Raw genomic sequence first — 26,026 nt, forward strand, 5'->3', positions numbered from 1 at the left:
TTGTATCCCTACAAGAAACTTTAAAAAGGCATGTGAATGTTGTTTAACTATACAAATAAGGAAGTGAATTCATAGAGAATAAGAAAGTTACCCACTTACACAAGTAGGAACAGAACCAGCATTCAAACCAAGCCAGATCATACTCTGAAATCTGAGATTTTCTATCATCTCACAAGAGGGGATGCTGATGAAGCCCATGGCAGGATTGATACTTTGCCTCCTATGTTGTTCTCCATTACACTTTTTCTGTTCATCTAGCTACATCCTACTTTTGAGCATCTATTGGAGACTATTTGTTGTAGTCATTAGACAGTTTTGAAATACTGCCTTTTATTATAATTATTTTACTTCTCTTATCTGCCCTACTAGGATTTAAGTTTCATTTCAGCAAAAATAATGTCCTATTCTTCTGATTTTGTTGGTGATTGTGGTCAGGGACTAGATATGGTGTGTTATTCTATCACTCAAAGCACTTTTCCTAGTACCGCAGACTTAGAAAATATTCAATAAGCATTTGTTGAATAAGCAAAAACACTAGATGCTACCTAGTCTTTGAAAGGACTTTAACTTTAGGAATCAACATGGATCGGCTATTTCATAATTAGGGTGATTGGCCACATGCTATATGACTACTAAATTATATGAAACTCTTCACTGTTCTTTCTATTTTTTCAAGGACTTTATGCACATTTAGTCTCGGGAATTGTTTTTCAAAGAAGCATATTTTATCTTTTCTGTTTTCTTTCTGAAAGTACCTCTAACTCAACTTTGTTTAAGTAGAGCAGTGACTTTTCTTTTTAATGAGCTAAACAATACTTTTTTGCTCTGGTTTTCTACCTTCACCATTCTTTTCTACCTGATTGGAGAAAATCTGTTCTAAGAACTAAGCAACTCAGCACATGTCTCATAAATAACCTGACCATAAAAGCATTTTTTCATTCTGTCTGTATGGGAAATCTAGTAATAATTGGACATAGTAAACCTGCATCTTTTTTTTTCTTTTTTCCTTTTTTTTTGGTGTGTGTGTTTAGTTTAGTATGGCTTCTTAAATAAAGATCAGTTCATCTTTTACATTCAGACCTCTATTCCTAAGAAATTGCCTCTTTTTAAAAGTATGGAATGAAAGAGCAAACCTTTATTGAGTAGCAGCATATGTGGAGTGAGAGCATGATTTGCCTCTAAAACAATTCTTTCTCGGAATTCTGTATCCTGTTGGCGATACTGCCCATCTCTGAGTAAAAAGAGGAGCTTTCTGTGATAACCCGAGAGGGGTGTGACACTGTTCTGGGTTCCCCTTGGCACTTAAAGGGAAACTTTTCACAATGTCCAGAGATCTTGCTGTTCTGCAAACGAAGGAGGAGGAGGTCCTGGAATTCCTTGCAGCAGAAACCCATTTAGGTGGCACCGACCTTGGCACCCACATGGAACATCTGCAAAAGGAACGGTGGTGGCATCTGCATCGTAAATCTGAAGCGAAGCTGGGAGAAGCCGCTGCTGGCAGCTCGTGCCATGTCGCCATTGAAAACCCCGCTGGTGTCGGGAGTGGCGTTTTGGCCAGCAACACCGGCGAGCTGCGCTGAAGTTTGCTGCTGCCACTGGGGTCACCCCTACTGCTGCCAGCCTCACCCCTGGAACCTTCACTAACCAGATCCAGGCAGCCTTCCGGGGCCGAGACTCCTGGTGGTTACTGACCCCAGGGCTGAGCACCAGCCTCTCACGGAGGCTGCTAATGCTGACCTGTCTACCATTGCTGTGTGTGTCACACTCTCCTCCGGGCTAGGTGGAGCTTGCCTCCACCTTCAACTGCAAGGGAGCTCATTCAGTGGCTCTGATGTGGTCAAAGCAGGGCCGGGAAGGTCTGAGCATGTGCGGCCCCATCTCCTGTGAGCGCCTGCGAGCGGTCCCACCTGATCCCTATTTCTGCAGGGATCCTGAAGAGATTGTGAACGCAGGGAAGGCCGCTCCTGAGAAGGCTGTGATGGCTCCAGTCCCCAAATGCGCCGCTGCTCGACCTGGGGTCGCAGCCTGGTCTGAAGCGCAGGTGCCTCCGTGCCTACCCAGCAGCTCCCACCTGGAGGCTGGAGCGCTCCGCCTGCTCCCCAACTCGGCTCCGCAGCCCCCACTGCTCAGCCCACTGAACAGGTACGAGCGACCGCGGAGTGGTCAGACGCTGTTCTTCCACAAACTCTTAAACAAAAAAATAGAAATCAGGTTAATAAAAAAACAAACAGTTAAAAAAAAAAAAAAAACAAACAGAAAAGGGAAAGGCCGCCCTAGCTGGTTTTGCTCAGTGGTTAGAGCGTTGGCCTGCAGACTGAAGGGTCTTGGTTTTGATGCCGGTCAAGGGGCAGGTATGTGGGTTGCAGGCTCCACCCCTGGCCCCGTGTTGGGGCTGGTGTGGGAGGCAACCAGTCGATGTGTCTCTCTCCGCCTCTCCCCCTCCCTTCCACTCTCTTAAAAAATCAATGGGGGAAAAAAGTATTCTCGGGTGGAGGATTAACAAACACAAAATTAAAGAAAGACAGAGAAAAGGGAAAGGCCATTTATTAAGTGCTTACTTTGTGCCATTTACAATGCTAGATATTTCACATTAAATATATCTTTTAAAGTTAATGTTTTTAGTAGCTATTATATCGGTCTATTATAGGAAATTCTAAAACCATAAACTGCTATAGTGCAAGTGTCATTTTATATCCTAGTCTCTCAGACACACTTTAGAATCAAAACTTGTTTATGTTCTTGTGGACCTTCCAGAAATACTTTGTGTAAGTGCTAAATATGACACTGGGTCTTTTTCACCGCAAAGTTTTTACTGTCTCTATAAAACGATGCCTCTCCAACATCTTATTTTACATCTCATATTTGTTTTAGATATCGTAGCATCAAAAACTGAGGAGGGAAAATGTGATTATCTTTCAGTCAAAATTTTGTCTGCTTGGGGTTGCAAGTACTTAACCTGTGCAGATGAAAGAAGTAGCAAGTGGTGCATGAAGTTTGGTTTGCTGCATGGACTGAGTTTGGGAAACTAGTCCTTGGCCCATTAGTTATTGGGCTCTATGAAACTTGTCTGAATTCTTGAAATTTCAGTTTGCTTTGCTGTAACTCCATTGTACAATGTTATAACCTACAGGATAGAAGGATTATTTCTGGGTCAAGCATCCCAGGACATGAATCTTGGTTTCACCACTTTTTGCCACTGGGAAAATGACGTGATCTTCTATGCCTTACATTCTTTATTTATATTATGAGGATATTAGTATTGACCTTATGAATTTATTAATAAAAAGAAAATACTGTGCTGGCTTGTGGTATCAAACACTATTTGATAATTTTTATTTATTGTGTTGGTTACATTAGATGATTCCTGAAAAGTACTTGGTACATAGTTGATAATAAAATTGCCTCTTTTTCCTACAAATCAGTAATGAGTTGCTTTATAGATCAAGTGGGGCATAATTTAATATTGGGGATTAATATAGATAACATTTTTTGTATGTGAAGTTAAAACAACAGAAAATCAATGTAATAAAAAGCTTAGAGTTAAACTTTTTATTTTCCTTCATTGTTTCATGAGAAAGGTAATCATGATATCATTAGAATGTAATGGTTCCCTAGTTTAAGCTGTGGCCATAACATATTTGTCTTATTTTATATAGGTGGGGGAAAGTAGGAAGGGAGAATATTTCCTTAGATAGATTATGGAAGAGGATGTATTAAATAGTCAAAGTTTATGTAGAACTAATTCTCTTAGTTGCAGTTCTTAGGGGAAGAAATGTTTTGTTAGAGAAAACTCTTATTTTTTCTATTACATAACCTTTTTTAAATAATTATTTTTCTTGAAAAATGTTTTTCCAATTATAATTTATGTTCAATATTTTGTATTAGTTTCAGGTGCACAACATAGTAGACAACCATATACTTTACAAAGTGTTTCTCCTGATATTTCCAGTACCCAACTGCTACCATACATTGTTATTACAGTATTATTGACTATATTCCCTATGCTGTACTTTACATCTCTGTGACAATTTTGTAACTACCAATTTGTACTTCTTAATTCCTCCACCTATTTCACCCAATTCCTCAACCTCCCTTCCCTCCAGCTATCATAGTCTTTTCTCTTTATCTATGAGTCTGTTTTAATTTTATTTGTTCATGTATTCTCTTATTTAGATTCTACATATAAGTGAAATCATGTGGTATTTGTCTTTCTCTGACTGACTTATTGCACTTAGCATTATATTCTCTAAGTCCATCCATGCTGTTGCAAATGGTAAGATTTTTTTTTCTGGCCAAATAATATTCCATTGTATATATGTGCCACAGCTTTTTTATTTACTCATCTATTGATGGGCACTTGGGTTGCTTTCATAGCTTGGCTATCCTATCCAATAAAGATGTAATATGCAAATGGTCGTTACGCCATGAAGCGTAATGACTGACCACGTAATGACTAGATCATGGGTCAGCAGGAGGGTGGGGCAGCGAGCTACAAGCAGGCGGCAGAGAGCTACAGGAGGGGGCAGGGCAGCAAGCTAGGGGGGGGGGGGAGCTACAGGAGGGTGGAGCAGTGGGCGGAGAGCTACTGGAGGGTGGCAGCGAGCTACTGGCGAGCTTCTGGCACACAGATTCATGCGCAGGGCTACTAGTTGTAAATAATGCTGAAATGAACATAGGTGTACATATATCCTTTTGAATTAGTGTTTTGGGTTTCTTTGGATATATACCCAAAATTGGAATTGCTGGGTCATAAGACAGTTCCATTTTAAAAATTTTTTAGAAACCTCCATACTGATTTCCACAGTGCCTGCACCAACCTGCATCCCCAGTGCAGCAGAGTTCCCTTTTCTCCATATCCTTGCCAAAACTTGTTTGTTGATTGACCGATGATAGCCATCCTGACAGGTGTGAAGTGATGTCTTATTGTGGTTTTCATTTGCAGTTCGCCGATGATTAGTGATGTTGAACAGCTTTTCATAAGTCTATTCGCCACCTGTATGTCCTCTGGAGAAGTGTCTATTCAGGTCCTCTGCTCATTTTTTAATTGTATTGCTTGTTTTTTTGGTGTTGAGTTGTATAAGTTCTTTGTAAATTTTGCATGTTAACTCCTTTCAGATGAATCATTAGCAAATATGTTCTCCTAACAGTGGGTTGTTTTTTCATTTGGTTGATGGTTTCTTTTGCTGTGTAAAAACTTTTTTTTAGAGAAAGCTCTTGATAAGCTCCTGGGTGGAGAAAAGAGGGCCCCGACTTGAGACTTATAAGGTTCAGTAGGATAAAGGGTCACACACTACTCTAGAACGGGGTTTGATAGAAGAGAAACATGACTAGATTCTGAAATTTCAGTTGCAGAAAAGATAAAGGAATGTTTTTGAAAAAAAAAATTTGCTTTCATTTGGTTTGTGTTTCTGTAGCATAAGATTTGTGTCTTCAGTACAATTTTATACAAAATAGTTTAGTGGAAATATAGGACAACAAATAAATTCCACTTGGGTTTGTGATGTATAAAATGGGAATAGATGAGCGAAATGATGAAATGGTTCCCATGCTGAATTGTTTTAATAGGCACAGATGGAGATGGCCATGAGAAGCACCCTTAGAAAAGACTGGCTCCTACAGTCAGTGGACTGGGGATCTTCACTTACAGTCTTGATTTTAAGAGACAAGGGAGATCCCAGGTGATAGCTGGTGTACAGTTAGTGAGAAAGATATTTCTAAATGAATACTGTATTTGCTTCCTATCACTGTCATAACAAATTACCACATATTTAGTGGCCTAAAAGCAATACAGATTTATTGTTCTGTAGGTAGAGCAGAAGTCTGACATGGGTCTCCTTGTGCTAACACAAAGGGGTCAGCAGGCTGGGTTCCTTTCTGAGGCTCTAAGGAACAGTTTGTTTCCTTGCCCTTTCCACCATCTATAGGACAATTACATGCCTTGGCTGGTGGCCTCTTCCAACATTTTCAAAACCTACGTTAATGGATAGAGTCCTTTTTCTGTCTCAATGTTCTGACCCTATTTTCATAGCCTTGTTTTTTTTTCTGACTAAAGCTGGGAATAGGTCTCAGCTTTTAAGAACTCATGTGATTATAATGAGTTTATGATTATAATCCCGGATGATTGCTCTTCTCAAAGTCCTTAACCTTAGCCACCTCTGAAAAGTCTCTTTTCCCAGGTAAGACAACATATTCACAGTTCTTGGAATTAAGACTGGGACATATGGGGATTAGGGGCAATGTTCTGCCTACCACATATGCAAAAGCTGAAATAGTAGAGAATGAATGCATAATGTACTCAATATTACTAATTAAGGAGAACCTTGGCATTTATTTTAAAATATTTTAAAACCTTAAAGTATGAAAATAATTATCTATTATTCTGTCAGTGATAATGCCTTGTCAGCAAACCTATTAAAGCATAGTTTCCCAACTATCAGGAAACGCTGCACTTTCCACTCTGGGGGCTATGTTGCATGTGATGTACCTTCCCTGTGTAGACACAGCAGAAACTTTTTGGTTTTTGTTTTGTTTGTGTACAGAGCTGGTGCTGCGGTGTCTTCAGTTCAATGAGTTAAAATCTTGTGAACTGTTTCATACAGGTGTACTTTTACGAATGGTGATTAGGTGCTGTAACACTATTGATGTTGCACTTCAACTGAGTTCTAGGTAAAATACACTTACATTGGATTACTTGCCTAGAGGCATAATATTATTTTTTCAAGGAGAAAATGTGACATTTCTTCACATCTGCATTGTGCACAAACACGAGCTTCTCGTCAGTTAACAACAGCCTGCGTTCATAATCCCTGTTTGTACATGTAAAGATGGACATGACCTAGGAAGAGGCATTAGGGGATACTGGCACTAGCTCTGGACTGGAAGAAGTGCCTGAGTTCAAGCTCCATTCCTGAATAGCTGTGGAGGCTATTTAACCAGATGATGACCCAGCTCTTCAGTTGGAGCATTCTACTCTTCTGTTTTACTTATTTAGTAGCAGAAAGCAAGGGCAGCTTTTAACTCTATTCATAGTGAGAGCCCTAGGCTTCATGAAGAGCAGCTCTTGCAAATTGGTCACCTTTCAGAATAATTGTTAGGTTCAGCACCTCAGTAGATCACCTATCTTTTATCTTCTTAGACTTAAAAACACTATCATCTTTAGACCACGTGCTGTTGGCACTGTGACTTTCAAACACATCTAAGGATAAGTAGGATAAATCTGAAATATATATTTTTTTTCTTAAACTGGAACTTCAGCCCTTGATTGTGTTGGGAAGCATAGCTATGAAGACTTGAATCAAGTGTTGAACAACATGAAGCTCTTTTTATTCTACCAGTGGGGGACATGGGCAATAACCAAGTGAATAATAAATGATAATCTTAGATGGTGGTAAGTTTCCTTTAGATGATTACAGTATTGGGAATGGAATGGAGGCCATACCAGAGTGGTCAGGAAGGACTTTTTATAGGAAGTTATATTTGAACTTCACCCTGAATCATGGTTAAGGAAGATCTAGGGAAGAATATTCTTAACACATTAAATGCAAAGGCTCTGAAACAGGGAAACTTTGATGTTTTGGTGAGAAAGAAATAAGAACAATGTGGCTGCATGGTACCAGGTTAGGAGAAGTACCGTGCAAGATAAGATTGAAAAGGCAAGGTGGCTTGTGAAGATCTTTTTTGTTTGCTTATTTTTTTTTAATATGAAGCTTGTGTCTGAACACAGAAGTAATATGATTTTATTTGCTGTTTAGAAAGATTACTCTGGTAGTTGTATGTAGGATGGATCAAACAAGGCAAAAGTGGAAGCAAAAAGACCAGAGAAAGAGGTGTATCCTATATAATAAAAGCCTGATATGCTAAGTGTCCAACCGTTCAACCATTTGACCAGTCGCTATGATGCGCACTGACCACCAGGGGGCAGATGCTCCGACTGGTAGGTTAGCTTGCAGCTGGGGTCCAGCCAATCAGGACTGGGCGAGATGGGCCAGACACACCCTGGAGCCCTCCTGTGATCCCTCCCCCGTCCCTATCATGCATTGGTGAGGTCCCTGGGCCTGGCCTGTGCCCTCTCGCAATCCAGGATCCCTCCGGGGATGTAGGAGAGCTGATTTCTACCTGATCTCCACAGGCCAGGCAGAGGGACCCCGCCGGTGCACGAATCCGTGCACCGGGCCTCTGGTTACAGAATAAGAGTGGCAATGGTGAGAGTGTCAGCAGCTGAGATGTTGTTAGTGTGAAATATATATTTTTAGTACAGTTGATAGGATTTTCTGTCTTTGCTTCCTTATCTTCTCCTCTCTGCCTTCTTGCTTCCTTCCACAAGCACTGAATAGCAGGGCACTGGTACTGGGGATCCTAAGATAATTACGATACATTTCCTGACCTTAGCACAGTGGTGGGAAGGGGGTTAGAGTGGAGAGAGAGTGCAAGAGCAGACCTGTAAATGAGGATGTGCGCCAGGTGCTAAATGTGACATGATGATATGTACACCATAGATGGGAGAGTCCACTGGGGTAGACAATCAGGAGGGTGGGGTCTGGAAACTCTTCATAGAAAAGATAATGTATGAGCTGAGTTTTGAAAGATGAGTAGGTGTTTGTTTGCCTGGCAGAGGAAGCAGTGGCAAGGCAGCTGAAATATCCTGGTGTTTTTTGAGGAACTGCAAGTCCTGCAGTTTTATAGGGTCTGAGATTGAGAAGTGTAGGTGGGTGAGGGGGTGGAAGGAAATGAGAAGCTAGATGAGAAATGTAGCTGAAAAGGCAGGCTGGCACTTGGACACTGAATGTCTCGTCTGCTCTGATAAGAAGTTTGGGCTTTGTCCCTTAGGCAAGTGAGAATCATTAATGGGTTATACTAGTCTACGAATAAATAAGGAGGCTCTTGACCAGGTTTGTTCTTTTAGAAATGTCATAGTGTTAGCAGCATAGAGAATGGATTAGGAAAAAGGCAAAATAAGGGATATGTAGATTTTAAAAAATTAGTAATTTAGTAACTTGATTTATTTCAAAAGCAACTATTAAACTAGTTAATAGTTGATCACAAATCACACAAGAATCATTTTTTTTACTTTCTTTTTCACATATTCGTGTAATTCAAATGCAAATCAAAGTAACTTATTTTTGTGTCCATATGTAGTATTAATTCATGGAAAAAATGTAGTTTCTCTCAACATTTTTAGAAAATTTGTGTGGCTATGCAAGTCCCAGGTTGGAACCTGCCAGCTAGGTGGTCTCAAGTCCCTTCAGCACTCTGTGAGCTTGTGACTGAAATCAACACATAGCTCTTTCTCCCTTCACTGATGTTAGAGGGAGGAGGTCCAATTAAGATAGCATCTATGCTGCTATGATCAACTACCAGCTTAATAAATTAGACCTCAGTGAGCCAAATGTGCTTTGAAGTGGCAGCAGCCAAACTCTACCCATGGCCAGCAGGGTTTGGCTATAACATATGAACACCATGTGGAGATACATGCCTTGTCTAAAGATGCTATGTTATCAATGAAAAGTAGAGAGACCCAGAGTAGGTTTGTCCTTTGGAAGTTCAACAGCCTGATGATGTTACTGCCCCTTGGTCCCTACTCTTTTACATTCGTATAACATTTCTTAGTTTGCAAGTTACTTTTAGTAAATCCCATATTAAGGAAAACATCTATAAAGTAGTCATTTTTGCTCACCATCTACGTTTCCATGACACCAGATTATTTACACTTTGGTGAATACCAAGTGGTAAGACAAGATCAATGCAAACAAAACTTGGTCCTAGAACAGCCCAATTTGTGATCACTGAAACCTCCATGTTTATAGTTCTCACATGCTGGGTGAGGCACGTGTGAAAAGTGAAACACAGCAGACTATCTGAGCACCTGCTTTGTTCTAAGTTCAATTTGGACAATTTCAGAACAGGCAGGAGAGAATGTTAATGGAAATTTGGTTTGCACAATCCTAAGCCATAAGACACAGACAGCTCTAGGTAACTCAAAAGCAAGTGATGCTGGAAAATCGGCCAATGCAAGTCAGGACCAGCTCTATTGGGAGAAAGGACCAAGTATGATTGAGCTTCCCCAAGTATGATTGAGAAGGTCACCAAAACCTGATCAATTTTTACTTGCCCACGGGATGGAAAGGGCTGTTGGTTTTCTCCTACACAAATATGTATGTTCTTCTTGAAAGACCCAGGACAAATGTCATTATTTCCACATTCCAATCTAACAAGAAGAAACAAATTCTGTTTTGTCATGACAGGTAGGCACTCTCTAAATGTTAAGTGAATAAATTAATGTCATCTTGAAAAAGATAAACAGACATATCCTCTCAGATATCTTTAACTTCACTTTTATACACGTATAGGACATTTAAATCTGAATACAGACTTACCAATTTGTACTGTGTTAAACTTTATCTTTTTCTGATTCCATTTCAGTTCGCTTTTTTCTTTTAAGTGTTTCCCTTTTTCCTAAACACTGTTGCCAGACAGTTATCATATTCAGATGCGTAACTGAAGATTTTTATTTCCATTTGCATTCTCTGGTCAATCTTGGGATGCGTGTCTGCTTTGCTGTGATTAGTATGGAGAAGAAGCAGCTGTGAACAGGGAAGTGCTGGCAATGAGAATTTTGCTTTTTTTTTTTTTTTTTTTTTTGCTGTTGGTAGAAATTGTCTAAATAACAGGTGTCTATCATTATAAGTGTGTGAGCATGTTATTTTTATCACGATGAGGGCCAGATCCAGCCTCTTGATGCTCATCTGAACTCAGAAAAGTCAGCTGTACGCAGAACCTCTGAAAGTAGATTTGTCCTATATGATTCTGTTCTGCCCTTCAATTGCTTCCGTATGCAAAAATTACCCTCCTTAAGCACTTCTGCCAACCTTTGCCATACATCTCATGAATATAAACATACTTTTGGCTTTGACATAATACAAAACTTCCCTTCAAAATGAAAACAGACTATTGGCATTTAACACCTACAATTGTAAGTAGTAGATGAGGTCATTTCAGTCATGGAAAACCCAAACCCTCTGTCCCTATTCTCCCACCCAGCCCCCAAAATGCTGCATGCTAAGTCGAGGCACTTTCGCATTCCAGAGATACATTTGAAGCATTGTTATGCTAGTGGCAACACACCATTAGTAACATGTGAGACACTAAAATCCTTATTAATTATTTTAATATAAAGTGACTAATTATGTGGAATGGGAAATCCTGGCGCATGAATGCAGAAAAGCAGAGCGGTGCTCCGTGCATGACTCCGCTCTGCACACTCAGAGTTCAGGTGGCGTAGCAAATTACTCTCTCTCCGATCATTTAGGTCATCAGAATCCACTTGCTGTGAGTGCATAGCCTTTTAATTTAGCAGTGCAGCTTCTCTACCTAAAACAGCGTGAAGCGAGCAAACTATGACTATAAAGAAAACAATGTGCTGATTGCTGTAGTCCCTTCAGTGTGTTTTGCTGAGCCATCACATAAAAGTGGAAAGGAATATGGCTACTAGGTATCATTGGGCAAGTAGAGAGATGGATTTGGAAAGTGATACAATGATAATTCCCAGTTTATTAAAGATAGAATGGATAGATGTAGACTTTATGATCTCTGGTAGCTAATTCCAGGAGAAATTGTGTTTTTCATTTAGGTTTTCAATTACTTGCCACCAGTGACACATTTTGTTCACTTGTGTGTAATCACCTTTTTATTCTTAGCAGCGCTGTACTACTGGTAGGCATTCAATAAATGTTTTACTTGATTTGAGAGCATTATCTAAAAAATAGTTCTCTAGTTAATTATACGTCTCCTATTTTCAGTGGTTACTGAGAACACAAATGACATCTCTTGTGTCATCTGAAAGGCTTATCAAAGTGCTTTGCACATAGTAGGCTCATAACATATATTTTTGAATTGAATTCTATTGTATTAAAATCAAAAGAGTTTTTGTTTCCAATAGGTTTAGTTAAATAAGTGACTTTAATACACTCTAGTTTTTTTTTTAATTTTTTTGTTTTTTTTTTTTACTTTTTTGACAGATATATACATTCCATTACTTGACTGGGATTTAGAGTTAAACTTGATTTTTTGCCCTCTTCCATCTAATACAAAACAAGTCCCTGTTTGCTCTACCACCAAATGTAGACTGATTTTTTTCCATTTTTCTCTATCCCAATTACATTTCTACTACCCTAGTCTGAGCCACCTTGACACTCTCCCTGAGAATGGCAACAGCCTTCTTGCTGGTCCCTCTTACCACTCCTGACCTCCTGCAGTCTATGCCTTACGCAGAAGGTAGAATAACCTTAAAAGAAAAAAGGGAACTTCACTCTCCATCTTAACATTCTCCACTAGCTTCTGCTGTCACTCAGAATCGTAGTGGAGTTCTTTAGCAAGACCTAAAAGCCCTACATCACTTGGCACATTCTTGTGACTCCTTGATCACCTTTTTGCTCACCTCCTTGGTCCCTATGCCATGGGCACATTAGCCTTCATTTAAACCTTCAAATCTTCTAAGCTTGTTCTTACTTGAAGGACTTGGAATTTGCTCTTCCTTGAGCCTGGAATGCTCCTCCTTCAGATCCTCGCATGGCTAGATCCTTGGTGAAATTCAGGCCTCCTCTCAAGGTCACCTCTACAAAGTGGCCTTGCTGCTCTCCGATCTGGGCCATCCCATCATCCACTCACTGTCCTGTCACTGTGTTTCACTTTCTTCAGGGCACCCATCCTCATATGATATTTATTATTGTATTTGTTCATTTTGTTTCCTCTTCAACTAGAATTTAAATTTCGTGAAAGGGAAGACTTTGTTGATCTTGTTTATACTGGCATATAGAAACATTAAACAAAAATTTGGCTAATAAATGAATAAATTTGGATATTTAGAGAGCAGGTTTGACTAACTAGTAAGAAAATGTAATAAAAGCACACTATTTTTGGTGGTTACCTTTAAATGGAACCTGCTGTAATGATCATGGACTTAGAAGGAATTCTCAGTTGTTTTCCTTTGATGTGATGGGAATCTCCCTATTGATTAAAAGTTCCAGCCCTAGTCAGTTTGGCTCAACGAATAGAGTGCTGGTCTGTCAAGCCCACATGCCCAGGTTGTGGGCTTGATCCCCAGTAGGGTGTGTGCAGGGAGGCAGCCGATCAATGACTCTCTTTCATCATTGATGTTTCTATCTCTCTTTCCCTCTCTGTTTCTCTCCAAAATTAAAAAAAGTGAATATATATACAAAAAACTTCCAAAATATATTTCTGAAGACTTTTATGTATTCTGAGATATATAGAAAAGTTTTGGGAGTTTTGGCTTTGAGTTTCCATGTATACTGGTACAGTCCTATTTTGCAGTCTAGAAAAAAGGAATGAGACCAACTGCTCTCCGAATTAGTTTGTTTTAAAATAATGTTAGTGAATGACCCAGATTTAAAACTGAAGAATATATTAGTGACTATATATATTAATATACTAGCTTTCCCGTTGCAGGAAAAATCCTGCAATAGGATTTCCTGCTGCACTCTACCCCGCCTCCGCCCCGCCCTTGTCACCTGCCCTGCCTTCTCCTCCAGCCCACCCGCGTTTCCCTTCGCCCCCGGCCCCGCCTCCGCCCCGCCCTTCTCCTCCCCCTCGGCTTGCTTGCTTCTTCGAAGCTTTACTCCCTTCTGCAGCTCTTGGCTTCTTTGGACGCTGTCTTGATATGCAAATTAGCCGCCATCTTTGTTGGGTAATTTGCATACTCGTCCTGATTGGTTGGTGGGCGTGGCTTGGCTGGTGGGCGTGGCTTAGGTGTAGCGAAGGTGCGGTCAATTTGCATATTTGTCTATTATTAGATTGGATTTACTTATTTAAATTATATATATTCACTTTCATATACAGAGTATGGTAAAGTAGGTTTACACTTGTTTGTATGGAAATTAACAGAGTAATTAATAAATAAATAATAATATAAAAGTAAACTCTGTGCTTTGTGGACTGACAACTGTAAACCTTCTTTTACCCCAACCTGTATGTATTTTCCTTATTATCTTGAAGAACTGGTCATAAACAGATTAAAATTCAGCAAGAAAAGGTATAGGGCAGTATGCTTTAGTAATAAATGAATTGAGTTATCTTTTTACCCATTTAGTAGCCTAAAGCATTCTAAAATATTATATGCCAGATTTATGCATTATGGTAGATAGTTACATGCATAATGTAGTTTGGGCTTAAATATGTTTTATAGAACAAGACAACATAAAGCCTTCTTTACTACATCTGCCCATCCCACTGTATCTCCGCACTGTGTACGACCCCATCTGAAACTGCACCATCGCAGTGTTATTGTCTTGGGCTTGTTTTATGATTTTAAGCTCTCCGTTGAAAACAATTCTTTCTCTTCTGAAGTAGTTTTCTGAGTTCTGGGATCCCAACCCCAAATTTTGAGGAAAGTGAACAGAGAGCCAGAGAGCCGAATGGTATTCATTGCAGTGTGGGAGAGCGCCAGGCCGGGGGCCACATGTGGCAGCACTGAGTGCTAACTTCCTTCAGGAGATCCGCTGGGTGTGGAAAAGTTTGGTCAGCAGCTGCTGAGGCCAAATTCACTCCCTTGAAATTGTGCCTTAGGCGGCCCTGTCATCACACTTCTTTTGATGCTAAGCCCAGATCTGATTAATGCTGGGTACCTTATGGTTCTTACATTTTATGATCCTACTCATGTATCCCACTATCACCTTCCCTTTCTTAACTACAGTCCCACACTGGTGACCCATTGTCATCTTATCTACTATGATTCCTAATCCTTTTTCTCCACAGTCATACATCTGGTCCTATTTCACCTTGTAATTGGGGAGCCCTTTTATCAGAGGCACCAGAGTATTTTTATTTTATATATTTTTTAAAATGTAAAGGCCGGCATATATGAGTCTGTCAGTATAATTTCTGCTTATTATAAATGGAACTGCCAACCACAATGAAACCCCCATATAAGAACTTAAAGATCAGAGTTTGAAAGTGGGCGGTAATATATTCAACCAGTTTTTGAATGCTGGGGACTGGCATCAGGGACAAAGCAGATGACAGTAGAAACAATGGTGCAGGAACGAACAGTGAGAAGCAGCAGACAGCTCATGTAAGGTATCTGATAAGAGAAACCCAAGCAGGTGGCAAGTGAAGAAAAGGCAGAAGACCGTATTCACTTTCATCCATCTCCCATTAAAAATCAAAAACCAAAAAACAAACAAATTAAAAAAAAAGATTAAAGAGGAGAGAGCTAAGACCTTACTTAAAAAAACGAGTGAACTTGAGATGCAAAAGTAAACTCCTTCCAGGCCTCATTAATTTCATTCTACCAAATTCACAGTATTTCTACCAAATTAATCTTTCTAATTCACAACTATGAATGTCTCTCGCTTGCTTAAAATGTTCCTGCATGCATATGTGCAAGTGCTTACTCTTACACGCCACACACACACACACACACACACACACACACACACACACACACACACACACTAGCATTTTGCTGAATAATTTCCTTTCCATTGGGTGTTACTGGTCTTGTTGGCAAAACTTCTCTACTTGTTCTTCTCAGGTTGTTATCAGACTGTAGAAATGCCTTAATATTCTTCATTTCATTGCCAGTGTCTGGCCCACAGTAGAATAAGAGTGCTTAACTCTTTACTGCTTCTAAGCTTTGGCTCATTCAGTCCTCTGTTTAGAATACTTTCTATCATTTATCTGAAGATAGCATAATTATATCAATATTTCCAGACCCATTTCAGTTAGTTTTTCGTGATTCTACCCAAATGAATATATTTTGGGTGAATCATGAAAAATGATTAGTCTTCTCTAATCATTTCTCTATCACTTAAAACATGTTTTAGTGTCTGCATCTGCATTCTATCTTTTGTTATAGTTATTCCTATCTTATGTTATTGTCTTTCTGCCTAGGAGACTAAGTCTCTGAAAGCTAAAGTCTGTTTCTTACTTTTGACATCTAATATAGTTCTTTGTACAGACAAATGTGCTCAGTATTTTTCATAATGAACCAATAAATTGACCAATACAGAAATAAGGAGAAGAAGCTCTCAATTTAAATAAATTATTGTGGCCCTGGCTGGTGTTTCTCAGTGGTTAGAGCACCAGCATGTGTGCCTAAGGGTTGTGGGTTGGATTCCTGGTCAAGGGCATGTACTGTAACTGGGTTGGAGGTTCCATCTCCGCCCCAAACTCCACCCTCCCTTTGGAGTACATACAGGAAGCAAATAATCAATGCGTCTCTCTCACATAGATATTTCTCTCTCCCTCCTCACTCTCTCTCTCCCTCTCTCCTCTCTCTTCCACCCTCTCTAAATATCAATGGAAAAAATATCCTCACTCCTCAGGTCAGGACTAAAAAAAAAAAAAAAAATAAAAAGAAATTAAAATAAATAAGTAAATTATTGTGTTCTGAAAGCACTCTGAATTTTTTTTTAAAAAAGGATTTGCTTATCTATCACTTAGTAATTAAGGCTTCTAAAGAAATAAATATGTTTGAGAACTCTACTACTTATTTTTACATAATTAGTTATTTAAGATGATTTTTATATCTTCCAAAATAAAAGACTGTGATTCATTTCTCAGTTGTCTTCCTAGGATAAAATATTGTTCCTGTTAAAGATAAAACTATATAAAATGATCACTCTTGAATTAAGACAAAAAGCTAACTAAAACAAGACACTGGAGAGATGCTACTCAGTTTAATACATATGAAAATATATTTCATAGAGTTTTCTAAGTTTTTGGAATACTGTTGAATTTGGTAAGCTGATATAGACTTTCTAATTTAAAACAAAACAAAAACAACAAATCTGTACTTTAAAACATTAACTTCTAAGGACTTCAGGTAGTGGACTTACTAACAGTGTGGGAAGACCAACATGGACATTGTCAGGAAACATTATGCTAATGCCATGCAGAGACCATTCGGGAACACTGATGGAACTGTTCTCTAAGATCCACAGAACCAATCTGTGCTGCCACCATCTTGTCAAGACAAGACAGGAGTCCTCCTCCTCAGGGTGTGTTTTTGTTTTTCTTGACACCAGTGTTTCTCTGTACTGCTGTTTCCCAGTGTTTCTCAGCCTGTGAAACATCTGTGACCTTGTCAGGACTGGCAGAAAGATGGCATTTGGATAAAGGAAAACTGAGAAAGGAGATGACAACCAGCAGGTACAAAGGCCTGTGAGAACATACACATACATTCAGATACCGCTGGGTCCTCCCTTCTCACTCCATGCTGGCTATCACCACTTCCATTGTCTACATTGCACCCTCCACCTTCCTGGTTAAAAAAAAGACAAGACAAAGAGTATGAGGATATCCAGAATGTCAATAAAACAAACTGTCTTAATATACTTCTTAGTGAGAAATTAGTCCCATGAGTAAAACAAACAAACAAACAAACAAAAAAACTAAACAAATCTTCTAATTTAAAACAAAACAAAAATAGGATGGAAAAAGATCAACCAAAGGACTTGTATGCATATATGCATAACCCATGGATACAGACAATAGTGTGGTGAAGGCCTGGGGCAGGGGAGCAGGGGTGGGGTCAAAGGGGAAAAAAAGGGACATATATAATACTTTCAACAATAAATATTTTTTAAAAATTAAAACATAAACAACTTAGTACTTGCTATTATTGCTATTATTAATTAAGAAATATGAAAATCATTAACTTCTAAGGACTCCAAATAATGGATTTGGAAAATATAAGATGGAAATCCTGACTTCAGGTGGTACTTACCACTATCTTTTCCGAAGATAGCTATTTTATATCTGGGTGTCTTTCTTCCTTTTTGGAAAATAAAAGCTTTGAAAAGAATGAATTCAATCTTACAAAGTATTTTTGAGTCCTTTAGAAAAACAAAATGGCACATGAACTTAATGAGTAACTACATTTTGAGTGGACACATTTAAAAAAAATATATATATATATTTATATATTTTATTGATTTTTTTACAGAGAGGAAGGGAGAGGGATAGAGAGTTAGAAACATCAATAAGAGCGATACATCGATCAGCTGCCTCCTGCACACCTCCTACTGGGGATGTGCCCACAACCAAGGTACATGCCCTTGACCGGAATCGAACCTGGGACCCTTTAGTCCGCAGGCCGACGCTCTATCCACTGAGCCAAACCAGTCAGAGCCTGAGTGGACACATTTTAAAAGTTCTTTGCATCTAAATATTTTCTCAAAATATGTCAGGTGATAATTGAGGGACAGTGCCTATTTGTTGTGTTTATCTTTATGCTTTTAAAAATGCACTAACTTTATTAATCCCAAGGTAATTTTGTTGTGTGAAGTTTCAGGATATACTCTATATGTCAGGGGAAGGTTTTAACATAGTCCTTATCTGCTTTCTCATCCAGCACTAGATATATAGATATTAAACTAGCGATGATAAAATAAATGTTTTCATTATATTTATGAATTGATGGGTCTTTCAAAATACAAATATCTGGGTGCCTCTCTTGGGCCATAGTGGACTGTTTAATGTACACTCTCTATTGGCTCAAAGTTTTAAGCCATTGAATGTAGATGAGTGGATACTACACATTTGCCATGCCAATTCTTGCTCTTTCTTTTACAAAGTTTCTTTTCAACAATTTTAGAAAGATTAAGTGACTTGCTCCAGGTAATACAGTTGATTTGTTTTCAGAGCTGGTCTGCAATCTGTGTCTACTGACTTCTAATCCAGGGCTTTTTTGACTACATCCTTTTGCCTCCTACTTTGTAAAAGAGAATACATGCTATTTTCTGATGAAAGACCCAAAATATTAAACATTTCTCCAGAGAAATGTCAGGTTCTTAAAATTAAACTTTGCCAGTAAAATCTGAAGCTCTTTCTTTTTTGTTGCCAATATTTATTTTGTTGGCAAGAGCTGTGTTTTCATCCAAAAATGTCTGGAAATCTCATTCATTTTGAACTACATACAATGTTATATAAATTGTGTGCTTTCAGCTTGCAAGAAACCAAGACAGGCTTAGGGTACTTCAGATGTCGGGGCGAGTCGGGGAAACAAGGTGAGTGGTGAGATAGCATTCAGAGAACAGACCCTTTGAAACTTTTTCATGAGGAAACTCAAAGAGACCAGAGCTACTGTTGTCTACTGTTGACAATCACCTTGAAGGACAGCTAACCAGGCCTGTCATTGCCAGAAGTCTGAGGTGGGCTTGTATCTGTTAAATGTCCTGATTAAGGAGAGATCACCAATCCCTCCCATTGCGTGCACAATCAGGAGCTGGGATGCAACCTCACAAATGGCAAACCTTGGTCTTCAGCCCTATTCCATCACTGCAATGGGGGAGCACCAGACCCTCTCTTGCTGTTATCAGGGAGGCTGTGTTTCAATATTCCTGTTCCAACAGCTTTTCTGGCTAGTGAGTGGACTAAGTTCCTGGTAGGCCACATCCACTTTCTACCAGGATTAATTGGTGTAAGCACTCAGCTGGAGCTAGATTCCCTGGAGTCTGGGAGCCCTGCCTGAAGCTGAACAGGCAGTTTAATCCTGACCCCTCATGCAAGTAAGAAAAACAGAAAATACGGTCTGAGGTTACTAAGCTACGTCTCATCAGTGCAGCCTTGTTTAGGTGGAGCAGAAAGTTTGGAGATGAAAGGGCAAGTCCAATGGCCATCCTCAACTTGAGTGTTCATAATGACTCAGGCAAATATGTGATTCAGATTATTTGTGTGTTCGGAATATAAAGTTTCTGAGAGAATTTTCTTTTTTAAAAAGTCATCCTGATAACCTTTCGATATCCTTAAATTATCTTTATCAAGATTGTACAAAACAAGGACTAAAGGTGATTCTTAGATTGATAATTCTCTTATCTGTAAAAAGGATTTTTTCCATGTGAATTAATTACAGTCTCTCAGAGAATATGTTTTGAGGTGTTTAAAATAACTGTCCCTTCCAAATCATCCAAATCTACTCCCAGGCACAATTTAATTAATTTTAGTTTATACATGTCTGGAGGTGAAATTACTTAGATCACTCAAGTCTCCACAGTCAGCCATGTCTTTCTGTAGCTTCTGATCAGGACACCAGTTCCTGGTAAAACCATCCATTTTAGCCATTGCCACGATTGATGCAGGTTACATCAGCCTAAGAGTGGTTGATACCAGCTGTTATCCTGACTTGAAATAATGGATCAATTGCAACAATTTATATATTTCATATGTAAAGACAGGACTTTAAGTGATGTGAACAGAAGAGGGGCTAACATTCCAGGCTAAGGTAAAATGGAAGCAATCATGATAAAAACTTTCAATTTAGAAATGAATACTTTTTTTCTGTTCTATTGTCACATTTCTGTGAGAATCCTATCTAATAAAAGAGTAATATGCAAATTAACCACCACTCCGCTACACCTACAAGCCACACCCACCAGCCACACCCACCAAACCAATCAGGAGCGAATATGCAAATAAACCCAACCAAGATGGCTACGGCCACAGAGAGCAGGAGGGAGGCTTGGGTTTCCCTGGCAATGGAGGAAGCCAAGCTTTCTGCACACCCTGGCTGGCCTAGGCCTCCACTCCAGGCTACAAAGTTTCAATGATAGAAGATACATAAATCCAAACAGAAATGGCTGCGGCCACAGAGCGAGCAGAAGGCTTGGCTCCGCTCCAGGCTACAAAGTTTCAATTGTAGAAGATAAATAAGTCCCAGATATCAGGGCCTCCACTTGGTTCGCCAGGGGGCATGGCCAGCCTGCAAACCACCACAGGCCCCTCGCCCAGGCTGCCCCACACCCCAAGGGAACCCCCACCCTGATCCAGGACACCCTTCAGGGCAAACCAGCTGGCCCCCTCCCGTGCACTAGGCCTCTATCTATCTAATAAAAGAGTAATATGCAGATTGACCATCACTCCAATACACAAGATGGCTGTCCCCATATGGTCAAAGATCCTGCCCCCATGTGGACACAAGATGGCCACCACAAGATGGCCAGCAGGGGAGGGCAGTTGGGAGGGACCAGGCCTGCAAGGGAGGGCAGTTGGGGGTGATTAAGCCTGCAGGGTAGGGCAGTTAGGGGTGACCTAGCCTGAAGAGGAGGGAAGTTGGGGGCGACCAGGCCTGTAGGGAAGGGCAGTTGGGAGGGACCCAGGCCTGCAGGGGAGAGCAGTTGGGGGGACCAGGCCTGCAGGGGAGGGCAGTTAGGGGTTACTAGGCCTGCAGGGGAGAGCAGTTAGGGGCAAACAGGCTAGCAGGGAGCAGTTAAGCATCAATCAGGCTGGCAGGAGAGTTGTTAGGGGGTGATCAGGCTGGCAGGCAGAAGCAGGTTAGGGGCAATCAGGAAGGCAGGCAGGTGAGCAGTTGGGAGCCAGCAGTCCTGGATTGTGAGAGGGATGTCCAACTGCCCAGGTAGGATCGGGCCTAAATGGGCAGTTGGACATCCCTTGAGGGGTCCCATATTGGAGAGGATGCAGGCTAGGCTGAGGGACACCCCCCCATGCACAAATTTCATGCACCGGGCCTCTAGTATAATATAATGTATTACCTATCCATCCATCTATAATGTCTTTAATTTGGAATTGTTTTTTGGTACTTTTTTGTTTGTTTTCTTGTACTATTTTTAATGCTATTATTGTAGCATTAAAATGCTGGAATTCGCCGAAACCGGTTTGGCTCAGTGGATAGAGCGTCAGCCTGCAGACTCAAGGGTCCCAGGTTCGATTCCGGTCAAGGGCATGTACCTTGGTTGCGGGCACATCCCCAGTAGGGGGTGTGCAAGAGGCAGCTGATTGATGTTTCTCTCACATCGATTTTTCTAACTCTCTGTCCCTCTCTCTTTCTCTCTGTAAAAAATCAATAAAATAAACAACAACAACAACAACAACAACAACAACAAAAAATTAAAAAAAAATGCTGGAATTCTGGGATTTTGGCAATAATGACTTCAATACAATTTCAATATTTAATAACATTTACATTTACAATATACTTGTCAAAGTGAACTTTTGAGAGAGGGCCTGGTGCTCCCCCACTACAGCCAATAAATGTTTTGTTATGGAATCTAGAATTGTAAAATGAGTCCAGTGGCAGAAAGAAATTGTAGTTGAAAGTTTTGTCTTTCAATTGTATTAATCCCCTTTAGAAGAAGGCAAGGCTACTGTAAAACACATCATGGAATAGATTTTCATGTTTACGATTTCCAGTTCAATGAATTGGGTTTCAAGTTATTTTATAAATTAAAATTAACATTTAATAGTCTGATGAATAGACCAGATTGGTGTATTATTTTATTTAGTTCAAATTAAACCCCACTTGTTGAATGAATGAGTAAAAACAAACTGAAGTTTTAACTGTAAAGAATAGTGTCATATTTTGAATCTATCATTTAACTTTTCTTTCCTAATAGAAATCGTCATGTGTATTGAAAGAGACAAAAATAGGAAAATATTGTCTATTGATTTTGGTTCAGTATTATCACATTTTGAGATGTTATAAAATTCTCAACCTTTAGAACTAGATACTTTAGTGAAAAAATATATGAGATCTGGACATGGATTTTTTTTAAATGCTTAATTTATTGGTATTATAATAATATTTCTGTACATATATCAAAAATTGTCACCAAGGAAAGGTCAAAGAGAAATGGTTTTGTGGTTTGATATACTTGAAAGAACAAATGGACATGCCATGTTATAGTCTGCTTTTTTAGCACATTATCCTTTTGGCATTATTACTAACCACTAGAGGCCTGGTGCACGAAATTCGTGCATGGAGGGGGTTGTCCCTCAGCCCAGCCTGTACCCTCTCCAATCTGGGACCCCTCAAGGGATGTCCGCCTGCCCGTTTAGGCCCGATCCCACCGGGATCGGGCCTAAACGGGCAGGCGGACATCCCTCTCACAATCCAGGACTGCTGGCTCCCAACTGCTTGCCTGCCTGCCTTCCTGATTGCCCCTAACCACTTCTGCCTGCCAGCCTGATCACCCCCTAACCACTCTGCTGCCAGCCTGTTTGCCCCAACTTCCCTCTTCTGCCGGCCTGGTTACCCCTAACTGCCCTCTCCTGCAGGGTTGATCACCTCCAACTGCCCTCCCTTGCAGGCCTGGTCCTTCTCAACTGCCCTCCCTTGCAGGCCAGGTGCCTCCCAAATGCCCTCTCCTGCTGGCCATCTTGTGGTGGCCATCTTGTGTCCACATGGGGGCAGGATCTTTGACCACATGGGGGCAGCTATATTGTGTATTGCAGTGATGATCAATCTGCATATTATTCTTTTATTAGATAGGATAGAGGCCTGGTACAGGGGTGGGGGCCAGCTGGTTTGCCCTGAAGGGCGTCCTGGATCAGATGGGGGTTCCCTTGGGGTGTGGGGTGGCCTGAGCGAGGGGCCTGTGGTGGTTTGCAGGCCGGCTACGCCCCCTGGCAACACAAGCAGAGGCCCTCGTATCTGGAATTTATTTTCCTTCTACAATTGAAACTTTGTAGCCTGGAGCAGAGCCAAGCCTGGGGCTCCATCCGAGGCCGGTAGCCATTTGTGTTGGGGTTATAATTGAAACTTTGTTGCCTTAAGTGGGTGGGCCCAGCCAGGGTGTGCGGAAAGCTTTGCTTCCCCTGTTGCCGCCGGCAACCCTGGCCTGCTCTCTCAAGCTCCATTCTGCCACCATTTGTTTGAATTTGTTTACCTTCTATAATTGAAACTTTGTAGCTTGAGTGGAGGCTTAGGCCTGGCAAGGGCAGGCAGAAAGCTTGACTTCCTCTGTTACCTAGGAAACCTTGCTCTCTGTGGTTATAGCCATCTTGGTTTGGGTTAATTTGCATACTCGCTCTGATTGGATGGTGGGCGTGGCTTGTGGGCATGGCTTGTGGGTGTGTCAGAGGTATGGTCAATTTGGATATTTGTCTATTATTAGATAGGATATGGCCTTTATAATTGCTAAGTATGTTGATCATTTTATGATTCTTTCTACTAAGAAGGTTTATTGATTCTCCTATAGCATGAAAAAAAGACACTCAAGCTAGACAAATGATAGTGTTTTGCTTAAGAGGACAGTACCTTATTTTATTTCAGAGCCTATTAAACACACACACACACACACACACACACATACACGTACACTTTTCATGGGGAAAAAGAAGCTTCTAAGCTCAAATAATTTTGAGAAAGATGAAATTAAATAGTGTTTATAAAGTTTATTTTTGCAGGATGTCTTTGAGTTTTTACTATGCTCATGTAAACTGTAAATCATCAATGGGGATATTGTCTCTTTCAATTTATTTTATAATCCTGCCCATCACCACAAAATATTTGTTGGTACTGGTGTTCTGAACAACATTACTTTAGGAAATATTTGTTAAGTTTAAGAAGGGACTTGAGTGGATGTTCTTATATTTTTAATGAATGACTCATTCAATTAAAGTTTGCTTTGTATGCTTCTCATATGCCAGACAAAATGTTAAATGCTGGTACATTAGTTTTCTATTGCTGTCATAACAAATGACAACAAACTTAGAGGTTTAAAGCCTTACAAATTTGTTATCATACAGTTCTGTAGTCCAGAGCCTGACATGGGTCTCACTACACTAAAATCAAGGTGTTGGCAGTATTGCCTTACTTGCTAGAAGCTCTTGGGAAAAATGTTCCCTTGTTCATTTCAGTTGTTGGAAGAATTCAGTCCTTGCGGTTGTAGGACTGAGATTGCCATTTTCTTGCTGGCTATCAGTTGAGGGCTGTTCTCAGCTTATTGAGTCTTCCTACATTCCTTAGCTGCTTTTTGTGTTGGAATATCTCTATCACAACTTTCTGAATCAGGAAAGGTTCTCCACTTTTAAGGACTCATGTAATTAAATGGGACTCACCTACCTAACCCACAACAATCACACCTGTAAACTCCCTTTGCTATGTAAAATAACTTATTTATAGATTCCAGCTAGTCTGCCTACCACAGCTGGAAACAATATTGAATGGAACTCAGATCCTGCCCTCCAGTGACTTCCAGTGAGTGGGGTCCCATGCTACCTAATCTCATAAAGCAAAATTAATCAATCAATATTATATTTAAAAAATTTATTATGAGATCCAAATACCACATTACTCACAAAATTCCTCACTATCAGAATACTTGAGAAACTGGTTAAATTCTCTTTTTCCCTCCTATCCTCCTTCCTCTCTCTCCCTTCCCCTTCCTCCTTCTCTCTCTCATTCTGATAGTCTAATACAGTAAACCCTCAATATTGCAGACCTCGATTTAATAGACTTCAGGTTTAATGGACAAAATTTCATCTATATGCCATATATTAAAATTAACATATTGTTAATTTTAAAATGCTTTTAACCAAGATTTGTTTATAATTAAATTAACAGGTTGATTTCTGTTATTAATTCACTGTTATTTTTAACAAATTTTAGCGAATAGGCTATATATTTGGAAAAAAACACACCACTGTAGTAATTTTGCTGACATAAATAAATATTACATATCTACACCTATAGTCTACATATTTAAATCCAAGAGTCACCACTCATAAATAATGTTCGGGGAATGATTAGCACGTGATCACACTGCAATTCTCGGTAATTGGTCTGTTGTCATGTGGCATGACTTTTTGCAGCAGTGTTTGTTTTTTAATTATCACAGGACGATATTTTTCCATTGATTTTAAGAGAGAGGGAAAGACAGAGAGAAATATCAATGTGAAAGAAACACATTGATTGATTGTCTCCTGCACAAGCCCCGACTGGGCCAGGGAGGAACCTGCAACCAAGTTACATGCTCTTAATCAGACTCGAACCCAGAACCCTTCAGTCCGCAGGCTGACTCTCTATCCACTGAGCCAAACTGGCTAGGGCACTGCAGCAGCTTGAATGTGTGCAGGCTGATGTTTCCATATGCACCAAGCCACACCCCAGCCGTGTGCATTTCTTTAGTCACGGTGACTGGTGAATGCACCCATTTACTAGACCTATTCAGTATATTTTTAAGATTACAGTAATGCATATAGAAAACTTTTCTGTGAATTAAACTTTTCATACATCATTTTAATTACACAAAATGTGTCTATATAAGTAAACTCA

General features: G+C 40.0%; 1 pseudogene; it reads left to right on the forward strand.

Moving 5' to 3' along the window:
• The first annotated feature begins 1,322 nt into the window (after positions 1–1,322).
• On the forward strand, positions 1,323–19,486 carry LOC103285061 (40S ribosomal protein SA-like; annotated as a pseudogene).
• Positions 19,487–26,026: the final 6,540 nt, after the last annotated feature.

The sequence above is a fragment of the Eptesicus fuscus genome, chromosome 2 (assembly GCF_027574615.1).
Source record: "Eptesicus fuscus isolate TK198812 chromosome 2, DD_ASM_mEF_20220401, whole genome shotgun sequence".
NCBI classification, from domain to species: domain Eukaryota; kingdom Metazoa; phylum Chordata; class Mammalia; order Chiroptera; family Vespertilionidae; genus Eptesicus; species Eptesicus fuscus.